The following is a 15667-nucleotide window of genomic DNA, read 5'->3' on the forward strand; positions in this document are numbered from 1 at the left end:
AGCATTAACCGTTTCAGCTCCCCATCTTTACTCTCCTTAAAGCCACTGGACCCCATTGAGAAAAACAGTAATTTTGGCTCGGTGAGCACAGGAGCTGCTGGTCTGCCACTGCCTCAAACAGTTGTAACTTGTGTGTCTCTGTGAATATGAGCTAACCCTTCTCAACACCAAAGGCACACAATAACACAAACAAAATAACAAATCAAGGCAGCGGTAGACCAGCAGCTCCAGTGCTCAGCGATGTTAAGTCATGGTTTTTCTTAATGGGGTCTGGCTTTGAAGAGAGCGATATGATGGCTTCAGTTCCCCATCACAAATTGCTGTCTGACGGGAAGATAAGCGTTAAAAATACTTTCAATATAGCATACAATTAAATAGATTTTTTAGATGACACTGTTTGTAGACAACTAAAATACGTTTTGTTGCTGACCCCTCCACAGCATCAGATTGCTTAGCTCTCATATTGGACTCCAGCCGGCCTCTCCAAACTGGGGGTGTGCTGACAGACATCAACTGTACACTGACTATGGATAAGTACCCCATACAACCCCTCTTCAAAAGATCCAAACTGTCCGTTTGAGTCCACAATATATGCTACCTTCACAACTATGTTTAATCCTCCTTAAAAGCATCAGCGTTGAACAGTATGTGGTGTTGTTCTGTTTTACCGTTCACACACAGGTTTACATGTCCTCATCTTCAAGCCATCGCAGGTGCAAACACAGGTACAGTGACATTATCATGTGTTTTAACATTTTCTGTATTGCTCCATGTGTATACTGTTGTTGTTTTTATTTATTTCATGATGTTTTTCATTATTCATGTTATTTTATTCATTTATTTATTTTAATGGCTGCAGTATGGGTGGTTAGCCCAAGACAAATTTCCCACCTGGTGGGACAATAAAGTTTACCTTCACCTTGACCTTGACCTTAAGTTAAAGGAGTACATCCTTGTTGAAAATTAAACACTGGACCTCATTCACCAATAAATATCTTCTGAAACTCCACTTACACAGATGCACACAAAGTTTCTGAGAATCACCAATGTTTTCTTGTCTTAGGTAAGAATAGACTCTACACACGCTCAAGAGCACACTAAGGCCCCAATCACAGAAAGCTAGCGGCTTGAGGCGCTTTTTTGTAACAGTTTCTAATGAGAATGAAGCTTTTTGCTTATTTTGCGTTGCGTTACATTGCATTGCGTTGCATTGCATTGCGTTGCGTTACGGCTGCCTGGCGACAATAAAAGGGTGCAACAAGCTTTTTTTTTTTTTTTAGCTAGTGGCATTAAAATATAAAAAAATAGAGGTGGTGTGGCGCACTTTCTGTGTGATTGGGGCCTAAGGCACATTTGAGTGCTGGCATGTTTGTGCAAAAAAAAAAAAAAAAAAAAGAATTTTTTTTTCTTCAGTACTACAGTTGTATATTATAGGATTTAAATAACAATATTTTTATATTATTATTATTTATAATATTTTATATTATTTTCATGTAATTGTTCTTTTCATCTGTGTGTATGGCCCTGCAGACGTTTACTGATGCTAATTAGAATCAACTGGTATGTACATTTTAATTTAAGAGGCCCGTGGGATTATCATTACAAGTACGCAGGTGCCAACAAATTCTGCTCTTTATGAACATGTCATGAGTCTGACCTAGACCTTTCTTAATTACTAATTACTAACTAATTTAAGACTAAACTTTGGAATAAATTGGTGAGTGAGGCCCATTGACTGTCCGTATACCACTTATTTGTTTAATTTTCCCTAAAAATATATAAATAGATAAATAAATGAAAACTAAATTGAAAAAAATCACTAATAAAAAAAAGTAAATAAAATTCTGTTCAGCTTTCTTCATCACATATGTAGGTCTGAAAAAGAAAAGAAAAAGAAAAAAGTTGCTACCAATCAATTATTGGAAAATGAAACTAATGGTTGCCAACGGCGTCCTAAACATCAAACTTTAACATTAACTTGTTATATTACAATTAATGTATTAATATACAATTATTAAAAAGATAAAAACAAACAAACAAATAAAACAGAAACATAAAAAGAGGGCAAAATAAAATAAATATTGATGAAATGAACTGAAAATTATAATTATGAACTATTACTGAAAATATAAATTATAATAATTCAAGCTATTAACTACAAACTTCATTATTCAGTGTTTCCTCTCTTGTAATTTGTTACAGATGGCAAAAGGGACTCCACTGCTGACTCTCCTCAAGGATCCATATATTCTCATTGCTGCTGGTATTTTAAACTGAACTGGCCAACAATTAACATATTATCAGTCCCTCCAGGATTTTGCAATTATGCGATCACAACAAGTAATGCAAATTCAGCCAATCCCTGTGAAATCTGTGCAACCTTGCAATTTTGTCCAATCACTGCAACTCAACATAACAAAATCTTATGAGTATGATGAGACCAAACTGTGCCACGTTAGTTTGTGGTAACCAGGCAGAGAGAGCCCCAGAGAGCCTCATATCATGGCAAAAAAAAAAAATCTATAAACATCACAACGTCACAACTTTAGAAAGACTGTCATGAAATCAGGCATTTCAGGCCACAACGATCCCAAAAACAGCCCGCGAAATCCTGGAGGGACTGGCATATACAGTACAGTTTGCATTCATCACAATTCATCTTCATTTAATTCATTTAATAAGGCAGGCAGTAACATATACTTGTGCTGCTCTGTGGAATTGTATGATTTAGTAATGGTATATTAAATGACATAATAATAATAATAATAATAATATAATAATATAATATAATAAAATAATACTGACTTTGCTTTTCAGGAGCCATATGTTTTACAACTCTGATTATTGCTACCATAGAGACAGCCCTTCCTGTCTGGATGATGAAGACCATGTGTGCCAGCAAATGGCAGCTAGGTATTTAAGACAAACCTATGTTGTGCTTATGCTGAAGTGCTCACAGCCCATGCTCACAAATATTCAGTGTTTATTTCTACAGTCTACACATATAGACTGAATCACTATGTATTTCCATGTAACATACATGAAGGAAACAGCGCTGAGCAAATGCTGCCTCACCCGGTAAGTTATTAGCCACCTAAAAAAAGACCCATAAATAAATATCGGTTTCGGTGTACACTATATTTAGAATACATCTTCACTGCTTTACTTTGGCATCAGACAGCGATTTCTGATGGGGAACTGAAGCTCCATTCACAAAGTAAAGAAATTTTACAAAGTCTACCGCTGCCTCGATTGGTTTAAGGTGTGAGTTAATGCAGAGAAAATATTCTAAATATAGTGCACACTTAAACTGATGATGATTTTTTTTTATGTGGGTCTTTTTAGGTGGCTAAAATACATTTGCAGAGGGCAGAAATTAATCATTTGTTATATCTCCATAAGAGAGATAAAAAAGAAATAAGATTGCCAGTTATCTACCCGGAAGTGAATATAGTTGTATGCGTGACATCATTGTGATTCAGTGCAGTTTTAAAATTGATGAACTATACACTGATTCTGCAAATGCTCTAAAGCAGGGGTGTCTATCTATCTATCTATCTACACATATATATATGTATATACATTAGTAGTAGTTAAAAGTTTTCTGTCAGGCATATATGCTCCAGAATGCAAATATGACTTTTTATTAATACATCTATAATACCTCTGTTCAGAACATGGTGGCTTATGGTGATTGTCATTTTTGTGATGGTTGTTAAATTTCTTGAGATCAGCTGTATTTTCCAGCACAGTTGAAGGAGTATGGGTGTTGGTACCTTTTATAAGTAACTATTACACAAAGTACTGAAGAAATGATTGGAACAATATTATGATATAATGTGGATGGCTGATGATAGGTATGATCATAGGTATGATCATCTCTATCGTACAGTCATCCGAAGGCCCAGATGAGATCCACTGGCAGGCTGGGTCTGGCCTGCAGGCGGTACACTTGACACCCCTGTTTTAGAGTCATGAACACATAGCTCTTCATGGCAGTTTACCAGAGAGAGAAAGTTTCTCTGGGTGATAGCTGAAGCTTTTGACCAAGAATCTGAGATAATCTTCAGCTGCAGAGCAGCTACAGTCATTTAAACATACAGTCAGGTCCATAATTATTTGGACAATGATACAGTTGTTGTCATTTTGGCTCTGTACACCACCACAATGGGTTTTAAATGAAACAATGAATACCTGCTTAAAGTGCAGACTCTCAGCTTTCATTTAAGGCTTTTTTCAAAAATGTAGTATGAACCGTGTAGGAATGACAATCATCTCTTCACACAGTCCCCCAACTTTAAGGGCTCATAAGTATTTGGACAAACTAACATAATCATCAGTTAAACAGTCAGTTTTAATACTTGGTTGCAAATCCTTTACAGTCAATGACTGCCTGAAGTGTTGGACACATAGGCATCATCAGATGCTGGGTTTCTTCCCTGGTGATGCTCTGCCAGCCCTTTACTGTAGCCGTCTGCACTTCCTGCTTGTGTTTTGGGTGTTTTGCCCTCAGTTTTGGCTTCAGCAAGAGAAACGCATGCTCAGTTGGATTCAGGTCAGATGATATGACTTGGCTATTGCAGAACATCCCACTTATTTGCCTTAAAAATGTCTTTGGTTGCTTTTGCAATATGCTACAGGTCAATGTCCATCTGCACTGTGAAGCATCGTCCAATGAGTTTTGAAGCATTTGGTTGAATCTGAGCAGATAATGTAGCCCCAAACACTTCAGAATTCATCCTTTTATATGGTTGTCAATGAAAGCTGAGAGTCTGCACTTTAAGCAGGTATTCATTGTTTCATTTAAAACCCATTGTGGTGGTGTACAGAGCCAAAATGACAACAACTGTATCATTGTCCAAATAATTATGGACCTGACTGTACATTACATTTTCATGTATTAGTAAGTTAATTTCCATTGAAAATGTTTGCTATGAAAAAGCTAAGTAAACTATTTTTTCTTATTCCATGGTGTTTTTGCATCAGGCACAGTCTTCTTGCCAGACAGCTTATCCTACCTCATTGCATCCAACATCTTTGGTCACCTGTCACAAAAACACAGTGTAAGGTATGTCGATCTGAGTCTGAGAGTAAAATAACCAGCTGTTTAAGCATCTTTGTTGTTTTGGTACCAAATATACTAGTGCTACCATATATACTGTTAACACAATGTTGTTAATCTCTTCTCACAGTTGGCTATGTGCTTGTGTTGGAATGGTCGTAGCTGGAATAACCACGATTTCAGTAAGTATCATAGATTAAGTAAATATTGTAAATGTTAACAAGTTGGATTACAGTCTCCCAATACAGTGTGAATATGTTGTAATAACATTAAAATATCACCTACCGGTAGCTACAAGGTAATAAGTGAGGTCAAGTGCGGACCCTTCCTGATGTCTCTCTGTCAGCTTCACTAAACTTGTGCTAAATTTTGGCTCTTACGTCTACACAAGTCGTGCTGGTGTTATTTGTGGTTGGTTTTGGAAGATGGTGGCGTTTGACTCAGTCACTCATCAGGATGAGGAAATCAACTCACTAGTCTGTAAATTCTCCTTATGCTAACTTCTAGCTAACTAGCTGTTAGCCATCCAGGTCAATGTTTTCAAATGTAAACATCTGAACTAGCATCCTGCTATCCATTGTACCTCCATGACACATCACTATCCAACAGGATATAAGTAACTGTAGTATCCTTTGATTCGCCAAAACTAAGCTAAATCCTGAAGAGTGCCATTCAACCAGGTGAACCTTTTTCTACATGGCTATCTGACAGAGCAGAAGACTCTGGTGAGAGAAAGGTAGAAAGAATGTGCTTAAGAACTGGTTTGTCGGTGGGAGGGGCTCCTGGTCCTGCTGTGGATAACTGTGCAGAGACGGCTTCACTGCGATGCTGCTGTTCAGGAAGAGATACCATACAGCCATCGTGTTGAGACTGAGATTAGTGGACATTTAAATAATTTCACAACCAGAAGCCATGGATCACTAGAACCATCCGGAAACATAGACAATTATGAAGCAGCAGCCAACAATGTAAGAAGATGCAAAAATGGACAAAATTACAGTGCACAAGGTAAAGGAGCTGATAGGAGTTGTACCTTTTATAATTTCCACGTGACTAATAAATGATTAATTGATTGATCGATTGTATAGGCAACAGCACATTTACATTTCACTAGTAAGGATATAAAAATAGTAGCCTACTCTGTATGTGCTTCTTACTTACAGTCGACATATGAAAAGTTCACAGGGTTCAAACGGAATAACAGCCTTGCTCTGTATTTTATAATAAAAATTCAGTGAAACTTAAGGTTATGCATAATTAAAAGTGGGGCTACTTTGAGTAACAGGTTATCTGCAAGGTATCACCACAGTCTATGAGTCAGATCCACCCTTGGCTCCAAGAATCCAAGATGGCAACGGCCAAAATGCCAAACTTGAGGCTTCAAAACGGGTGTCAACAAACCAGTGGGTGACATAATGGTCACCATCAATTAATTTTATACAGTCTAAAGCAGAGGTCGCGTTAACCGGATATTCTCGGTCATTGACCGTTTTTACAACAATGACTGGAAAATGAAGGCCGTCGGCCATTTTGACCGGTTGCAATTACCACCCCTGCCTACTAGTGTTTTCACACTGCAGAGAAAAAGTCATTCATCTGCTTCATGTAGCGTTGTTGACATACGCCCTGGACACACCGAACGCGGAACCGAAGCACAGCGCCCAGCAGCGGAGGCAGTTTTCAATCGGCGCCCATGTTAACGTATCTGACTGTCCACACAGGCCGCTGAGCAGAGTGGAGCGCCCGTGGAGGCAGCGCTTCAGTTCGGCGTCTGGTCTATTTTTCACATGAGCCGCGAGCGCTTCTGTCAAGCTGGATAGAGCGGATCGTACCAAACAGGAAGTCGGACACAGAAAAGACGAGAGAATCCGGCCAATTTTCAAAATAAAATAACAACAGCACGCACTGTGGAACGTGAGGAGAAAATACCGTGTTTATAATTTAAAATAACACAACAGTGCATAACCGAACACATTTTTCAATACCCTAATCACTTCATTACAATTTTAATTTTGTGTCACCGAGCCTACAGGCATAACTAGGCTACATAATGCCCTGGACACACCGGACGCGTTAGTGCCGTCCGGTGTGTCCAGGGCGAAGCCTAATGGCACGGGTGTGTGGATGTCTGTTCATCTTTTCGTTCATGTCCTTATTAATGCACACTTTATAACTTGCTTGTTGGATTTATTAAAAACGAACGAATGAAAACTAAATGTCTTTGAATATCTTCATTATTATTTAAAAATGAAAATTCAAATAGAAAATAAAAATAGATTATGATCGGATTTTTATGACCCTGTCCGTCAAAATGACCGGCGACGAAAAAGTCTAGCACAATGTCTGGTCTAAAGTCACGTCCAATCAGGTTCGGGCATGAGAATCTATGCTCAAAAGTACTGCCCTCGGTTTGACTTGCTCATGCAAGCTTTTCAAAAAAGTTGGTAAAAACTGGGAAAATTAATACAATAAATATTTGTATTCCTATTCTAGATCATCGGACTGCATGACACAAATTTATACACATACAAAAAAATAGATGCATTGAAATGAAAAAAGCCAAATGTGAATGGTGACTGTATACACATTTGCCCATGATTTTGTCAGGCTTCAATCCATGACACTGTAAATGTATTTTTTTATTTTCAGTTTGGATTTTCCAAGAACATCTATCATCTGCTTGTTCAGAATGCATTTGTTGGCTTTTCAATTGGTAAGTCATATCTAATATTCAGTGTTAAACTAATAAATTATTTTTTGTTTGAAATAATCAGTGATTATCATTATCTTGTTTGTACTAGGCATCGTGGACTCCTCACTTATGCCTCTTATGGCTTACTTGGTGGACCTGAGATATGTGCCAGTATATGGTACAGTTTATGCCATTGCTGATGTTGCAATCTGCGTTGGATTCTGTATAGGTAAATACAATTATTGCATGCAGGGAGAAATCCACACAAAATTTTCATTGAAGTCTGCCGTTCCCATCAGCTCTACAGACATGTATAGCTTCTTTTAAGTAACCTTTAATTTTATAGCCTTTAGTCGTGCTGAGTTTGTTGACTTTGGACCAAGCAAGGCTAGCAGTATCTTGTATTGGTGCTAAGCTGGGCTAACCTTCTTGTGGTAGTAGCTTCACCATACAGACGCAAAATTGGTATCAACCATCTAATTAACTTCTCCTCTTTCTCGGCAAAGAAAGCAAATATGCTAATTTTTCAAAATGAACTATTTCCTTACTGGACGAGATTTAATACAATTTGAGCTTTAGAATTCTGCACTCAGTTAAATAAGGTTTGACGTGTGCTTATATGCTTAACTTAAACCTCTGATCATGGCACCTTCTGAGGACACAGCCAGTGGCGCAAAAAGTGGGTATGCACTATATGCAGCGCATAGGGGCGCCGCGCTAGAGGGGGCGCCAAAGCGATGAGGGGAAAATTATTTCCAGTCAGCATTTTCTGTATTTAACAGCTGTTTGTGCATGTGTAAATGATATGATCAATAACAGAGGCACGTCACTGATTAGGCGCCCCTCCGCTCCTTCACCTCCCCTAGAGACTTACGGCAAAAAGATCCGGAAAGTTGACGACCGCGCCGTTTCAAAGAGGGGTCCGACATGATCGTAGCCCTTTCAGATGCTTTGTAATCCAGCCTTGAATTTCAGTGACTTTTTGGAGTCTTGGCCTTTAAATCCGTCATAATACTGAACGTTTTTTATCGTGATCTGTGGATTTACTCTATTCACTGAACTACTGAGGCACCTGAAGTAAGAATAGAAGAGTGTAGATCAAGTAAATAATGTGTAGACTCTTATTTGTGCATTTAGATGGCAGGCGGACCTAAAGGGAGAAAAAAGGGCTTAGACCTCTGAGGGTTTTTAACTAGATGGTGAATCATAAAACAGATAAATTATAGAACTTGGGAGTGATACACTTGAGTTTAAATGTCTTCACACGGATATAACACTACAGTGCTGCAGTGATGTATCTGATAAGTCTGATCAGATGCAGCATCCAATCAGTAACTGATATCCAATAAGGATATCATTTAAAATAAAAAAAATCATGTTTTTTATATGTGGTTTGACTGCTGTATTTTTGAAACCTCCTTAACACAAAGTTCACGTTGTTCAGGTGTGAGGATGGAGAGAAAGAAGAGAAGAAGACAGAAAAAGAATCAGGACAGACAGGGGAAGGTGACAGGTTGGTCTAATATTAGGTGGAAGTGTAGGAACAGCCACTTGATACCAAGTGATTAATTTCTAAATATCATTTATATTGAAAAATTGCATTAGCAAGATGTGTAATTTATTCAAAGCTATTAAATAATGCTTGTTTGACCATATAACTTAGCAGAGAAGAACACAGGCAAGGGGTGGAGACAGACATGAGGTCGGTGATGGCATCTGCTATAGAGGAGACCAGTGATGACATCAGGTAGGAATAATTAAACTAGTGAGGCCACAAAAACCTAGATGCCCAGCATGGTTTGAATTTCTGCTGACCAACCTATTCACTGTGTCCTTTTGGGAAAATTAGTGCAGGCAGACATGGCAAGTCAATCACCACAGAGGAGAATGTGGAACAGAGAGGTGAAGATGAGGGGGAGGAACAGAGAGGTCCAGATGATGATGAAGAGGAACTGGAACAGAGAGGTGAAGATGAGGGAGAGGAACAGAGAGGTCCAGATGATGATGAAGAGGAACTGGAACAGAGAGGTGAAGATGAGGGAGAGGAACAGAGAGGTGCAGAGGAGAGGGCTGGGGCAAGGCCTTACTCAGAAGATCCATCTGAATGGCCTTCACCACACGAAATGGGGGACTCATTCAGGCAGTACATGGTTGAGAATGGCCCACAGAAATGTCCTGATGGGCCATATCCAAGATCAGATAAGAGTAAAAGGTGTTTTTCCAAAGCATACTGTTTTCGTGTACTGTCCAATGGAGAGAAAGTCGAGCGGGATTGGTTACTATACTCCAAAAGTACTAACAGAGTCTATTGTTTTGCATGTAAGCTTTTTGGTGAAGCTAGAGTTGCTGACAGACGCCTTGTGGTGGGGTATAATAACTGGCAGTGTCTTTCAAAAACACTGAAGCACCATGAAACCAGTGGTTATCACATAAATGCTTATCTGATGTGGAAAGAATTGGCATCCCGCTTACGCCTTGGTAAAACTATTGATAGCGAATTGCAGAGAGCCATGGCTGCTGAAAAGGCACACTGGAGAAGTGTGTTGACTCGAGTGATCGACTGCATACTCTTCCTTGCAGAAAGAAACTTGCCACTGAGGGGAAAAAATACACAGTTTGGAAATCCTAAAAATGGAAATTTTCTGGGTATCCTTGAGCTCATAGCACGGTATGATGTCACACTGGCGGAGCATCTTAGAAAGGCTGCCTCAAAAAAAAACACCGGATATCTGTCCTGGTGCACTCAAAATGAATTTTTAGATTCAATATCAGAATGTGTTTTGGGTAAAATTTGTGCCCAGATCAAAGCCTCCAAGTACTTTGCAGTAGAATTGGACTGCACACCCGATATTTCAAAGCAAGAGCAGGCCTCAGTTATCATACGGTATGTTCATACAGATGAGAAGAAGAAGGTCACTATTACTGAGTCTTTTGTGGGGTTCACTGCTGTGAAGGACACAACTGGGAAAGGCCTTACAGATACACTGACAGGGGTGCTGGATAGTCTGGGGTTGGAGTTGGCTAATTGTAGGGGACAAAGTTACGACAATGGCTCTAATATGAGGGGAATACACAAGGGTGTCCAAGCTTTAATACAAGAGAGATGTCCAGAGGCTCTGTTCATCCCCTGCTGTAGCCACAGCCTGAACCTTTTGTTATGCGATGCAGCCTCATCCAACAGAGAGTGTCTAACCTTCTTTGGCCCCCTCAAAGATTGTACACCATCTTTTCGTCTTCTGTGAAGAGGTGGGATATTCTCACAGAATTTGTTGACATCACACTGAAGCCTCTGAGTGACACCAGGTGGGAAGCAAAGCTAGACTCTGTCAAAGCTGTACGTTTCCAGTTGGGGGGGATTCTAGATGCGCTAGAAAAGCTTGAAGAAGTGGCAGGAGACAGCAAAATTGTCTCAGAGGCAAAGTCACTGTCTGACGAGATTGTAAGTATGGAGTTCCTTGTGTGCCTCTTGGTTTGGTATGACTTATTGTCAGAGATCAACTTTGCAAGCAAGGCACTACAAGCAGCAGATGTCTCAATGGACACAGCCATTAGATTGATCGATTCTCTGAAAGAGTTTTTGCTCAAGTATAGAGAGGAGGGCTTTCAGAAGTCACTTGACATTGCACGCAGGATAGCCATTGAAATGGATGCTTCTTCAGAATTCAAAGAGAGACATTTTAGGAAGCAAAAGAGGTTCCAAGATGACAATTCCAGCACTGGTCATCATGAAAAGGAACCCGAGAAGCACTTTAGATGCATGGTTTTCAATGTCATTGTCGACACAGTCCTGCAAGAGTTGTCTGACAGGTTTTCCAATCTTCAGCTTGTGCCTGAGAAATTTAAATTCATCACTAAAATGGAGCACATGACAAAAGCTGAGCTGGAAGAATCAGTTATCAGATATGCCCTGACTACCTGTGATGTTTCCAGAGATATCATTCAAGAAATATACCCAGCAAGCCATCTACTGAAGGGTTACAAGGCTCTTGAGAAGTTAAATTTCCTCATACAGGAGAATCTTGATTTGGTGTTCCCAAATTTGACAGTAGCCCTTAGAGTATTCCTGACCATGCCTCTGACGGTTGCATCTGCCGAGAGATCCTTCAGTAAGCTGAAGCTTATCAAAACATACCTTCGTTCGTGTATGAGCAATGATCGCTTGACCCAGTTAGCAGTGATCTCTACTGAAAACAGTGTGGCACGGTCTATTTCATTTGATGCCATTCTTGACAAATGGGCGAGTGCAAAGGCACGACATGTAACAATTTAGTGGTAACATTGTTACATAGAGAACAAACTGTTGTTCAGATGTCATAATTTCATATTTCCACTACAGAGAATATATTGAGCACTGGGTGCCGCTGCTGTTACATGTTATTACATTATTATGCATTATTTTTTGTTTTTGATTGAGCTGATCACCTGCTGTACTATGTAACTTAAAATAAAAGTCTGTACTAATAGTCTTATATTTTATAAGTCCATGAATCAATAAGATTTACACAGGTAAGCATTATGAACAAAATCCGGTCGGGGGGGGGGCGCGCCTGTAATGTGTCTGCATACCCCTCAGAAAGTAGGTAGTTGCGCCCCTGGACACAGCAATGGGGTTTAAAAAACCAACAGATGTAAACCCACCGTAAGAATTAAACTGCAGCTATGCTAATGACAGAACAACAGCCCCACTGTGCCTGCATGTTGGTTTTTTTTCTTTTTCTTTTGAGGGGTTGAATATTGTCTCTTCTGTCCAAAGGTCCAGCTATTGCAGGTCCTATAGTGGCATCAATTGGCTTCCCCTGGCTCATGACCCTAATTGGAGCCGTAAATATTATCTTCGCTCCACTATGTATCTTCCTTTTCAATCCACCTCTGCAGGACGAACATTTGGTAAGAGCTCAGAAGAAACACAGTACATGAAAACACCTTTGTTTTACATACATTAACAATCATTTAAAAAGCATATACTTTATACTTTATCCAGAATTTTATATTGCTTGGGTGCTGCTACAGTGTTCACTCATTTGCAATCTGTTATTAACTGTTTTGTCTTGTGTTCCAGTCAATATTAACAGAAAATTAGAAGTTTGGATCTCTGGACTCCACCGATGATTTGTTCAATTGTGCAAGTTTTAACTGGACATGTAAAGGAATTTCCTGTGGTTTCAGCCTACTCAAAATGGCAGCTGGAGTAGTTTCCTCTCAAAGACAAAGACAGCCAGACTCAGTTCTCTATCGTATGAGGATTATCTCCCCATTCAGTAGTTATATCATAACTATGGGATTTATCCCCATCTGGGGTAATTGATGTGGAAAATGAATAATCCAGGCTATAAAAGTCCCACCTTGCACATGCATCCACTGATTCATTGATTTCCACCTGTCGGAGTCGACATGAGAGCAGAAAGAAAAGAGAGAGGAGTTTAGCGTTTTGTCCACTTACCTTCATTTAGGTTGAAGAGCTGCCTTCGTGGGTCCCTCTCAAGGATAGCTAAACGCTGTTTATTCATTTTGACAAAAAGGAGACATGAAACAGTTGAGAGGGGTACCATATCTGTGTATTGCAGCTGTCTGTTTACACACGGTGGAGGCAAAGCAGTTTCCTTGAGCCTGACTTAGTCAGGGGGCAGCGTGCTGCATCCCTCTAGGAGGTCGGGGGGCAGTTCCTGAAGTTCCTGGTTTTCCAGTTCACACCTGCAGAGGCTTCCCATTTCCTCATTACAACAGATTACAACAGATACATCTCCCTCCAGTATAAGTGCCCGGGTAGTAGTCAGTAGGGGGTGAGCAGACTGTGTCATATAGGAACTTCCCTGCTCCTGGGCCCTCTGTTGGGTTGGAAATTATTAGCTGGGCTACTTGGCTCTGGGGCTTGACCTGCCAGCTGATCAGGATCCCGCCCCTCCCATTTCGAGGAGGTGGTCAGGAGTCGATTTACAACATCAATGGCAGGGGCGCGCTGGGTGGGGCTCTGTCGTTGTATGGCTGTGGTTGACAACCCGGGAGGATAAGCTCAGGGTCAGGTTTTGGCTGCCTTGGTGGCTCTGTCAAAGTCCCTCCTGGGCAAGGCGAACTGCCCGAGTAGAAACTGCAAGGTTACTGATGGCTTGTTGGGAAAAATGGATGGAGCCATGGCAGTCCAGACACAGCTGGCAAACACGGGTGCGATACTGTCCCTGTACCAGTGCCATTTGGTTGGCCAGCTAGAGGAGGGGTGTAGTACCGATCTAATAGCTGAACTACAACGTGTCTCCTCACTTCTTCCAAAGCTCATGAGAGAGCATGGTGAAGTGGCTGGCAGTGCTATGGCAAGTGTTTGCTGTCACAGTTCATGCTGCTCAAACTGCCTGTTGAGCCATCTGACTTGTTTGTGCCTGATGCATCCATGATGATTCAGCAGGGCCAGGAAGAGGGCAGGAGCTGCAGCAGCCCAAGCAACCTCAGCCTGCTTGGGGGCAGGAAGATCTGCGGGGGCCGGCTGGACGCAGCACGGTGCGGCAAATCTAAATGGGGCAGAGGACGTGGCAGTGGTCAGGGGCCACCCAAGCCCACGCCTCAGTCCTGACATCACCCCCAGCCTTCCCTTGCCCTTATACGGCATAGGAGGCTTTGTGGGTAGACCCCTGGGTTGTTTCAGCTATGACCCAGGGTTATCATTTACAGTTCCAAAGAGCTCCTCCTCTGACGAGGGTGGCTACATTTTCCAATATTGCAGACTACCAGCACAGGGAGGTCTTGTGTTTGGAAATCTTCACTCTCATGGCAAAGTCAGCTATCAGGGAAGTGAAGGAAGAAGCTCAGCAGACAGTGTTTTATTGCTGCTATTTTCTTGTTCCGAAGCGGGACAGGACGCTCAGGCCTGTCGTAGACCTCAGGCCCCTGAAGTGCAAAACGTTGACCTTGTCCAGGGTCAGTCAGGCTGTCTGGGTAGGCGACTGGTTTGCAACCATCAAGCTCAAGGATGCTTATTTTCAAATCCAAATCTGGGAGGGGCATGGGAGGTACCTCAGGTTTGCCTTTGAGAGAAAAATCCTTGAATTCTGTGTCCTCCCTTTCGGCATCTTACTGGCAATGGATGCAGTCTTGGGGCCTCTGCGGCAGCAGGGTCTCATTATACTGAACTATTAAGATGACTGGCTAATATGTAACAGACAGAGGAGCAGTGCCGCCATCATTTGTCTGTGCTACTGGATCACATTTAGGGCCTGGGGATGTGCATGAATGAGAAAAAGTGCAGTCTCCAGCCTGCTCAGGCCACCCAGTTTCTAGGCATGTGGCTGGATGCTAGAGCTGGGTTGGTGATGCTGTCACAGGAGAGGCAGGTTTCAATCAGGACCTGCTCTCATTTTCAGCTGGGTGCCAGGGTCACGTGGCAGCTGTGTCTCTGCCTGTTGGGTCTTATGGCAGCCTCAGTACAAGTGGTGCCATTGGCTCTTCTACACATGCGTCCAGTCCAGAGGTATCTCTTCAGCCCAGGGCTCTGTCCATAGAGACAACTGCAGGCAGCAGTGCAGCTTTGTACGGACCTCAGGTGGTGGCAGGATCCAGCCAACATCTCGAGGGTGAGTATGCTTGGTCTAGTACTTGGCCAGGTACTCTCTACGGATGTGTCCCTGGAGGGGTGGGCACACTCCATGAGGGCAGGGGCACCAGTGGGGTCTGGAGTGCCCGCTGGAGGGGCCAGCATATCAATGCTTTAGAACTGAGAGCCATAGGGGAGGCCCAAGTCCACCCGGAGGTGGTCGGAGAGATCTGGCACCGCTTCGGCAGAGCAATGGCCGAGGTGGGGAGATAATCTTGATACAATAGAGGACATTCGGTTACATTGTAACCTTGGTTCTCTGAGTGAGGAGATTATCTCCCCAGGCTCAAGGCCGCTCGGTATCCTTTCCAATCAAGGTTAATCAGTGGGTGTA

At 41.6% G+C, this 15667-nt stretch overlaps 1 pseudogene across 1 annotated transcript in view; it reads left to right on the plus strand.

Moving 5' to 3' along the window:
* Positions 1-15465, plus strand: part of LOC117268316 (synaptic vesicular amine transporter-like) — a 30369-nt pseudogene extending 14904 nt beyond the window's left edge. Inside the window, exons 7-14 of the transcript XR_013487946.1 lie at positions 682-725; positions 2203-2263; positions 2818-2913; positions 4987-5068; positions 5193-5244; positions 7712-7775; positions 7864-7983; positions 12508-15465. The product of XR_013487946.1 is annotated as a synaptic vesicular amine transporter-like (transcript). The remainder of the gene's footprint in view (positions 1-681; positions 726-2202; positions 2264-2817; positions 2914-4986; positions 5069-5192; positions 5245-7711; positions 7776-7863; positions 7984-12507) is intronic.
* Positions 15466-15667: the final 202 nt, after the last annotated feature.

The sequence above is a fragment of the Epinephelus lanceolatus genome, chromosome 18 (genome assembly GCF_041903045.1).
Source record: "Epinephelus lanceolatus isolate andai-2023 chromosome 18, ASM4190304v1, whole genome shotgun sequence".
Taxonomy (NCBI): Eukaryota; Metazoa; Chordata; class Actinopteri; order Perciformes; family Serranidae; genus Epinephelus; species Epinephelus lanceolatus.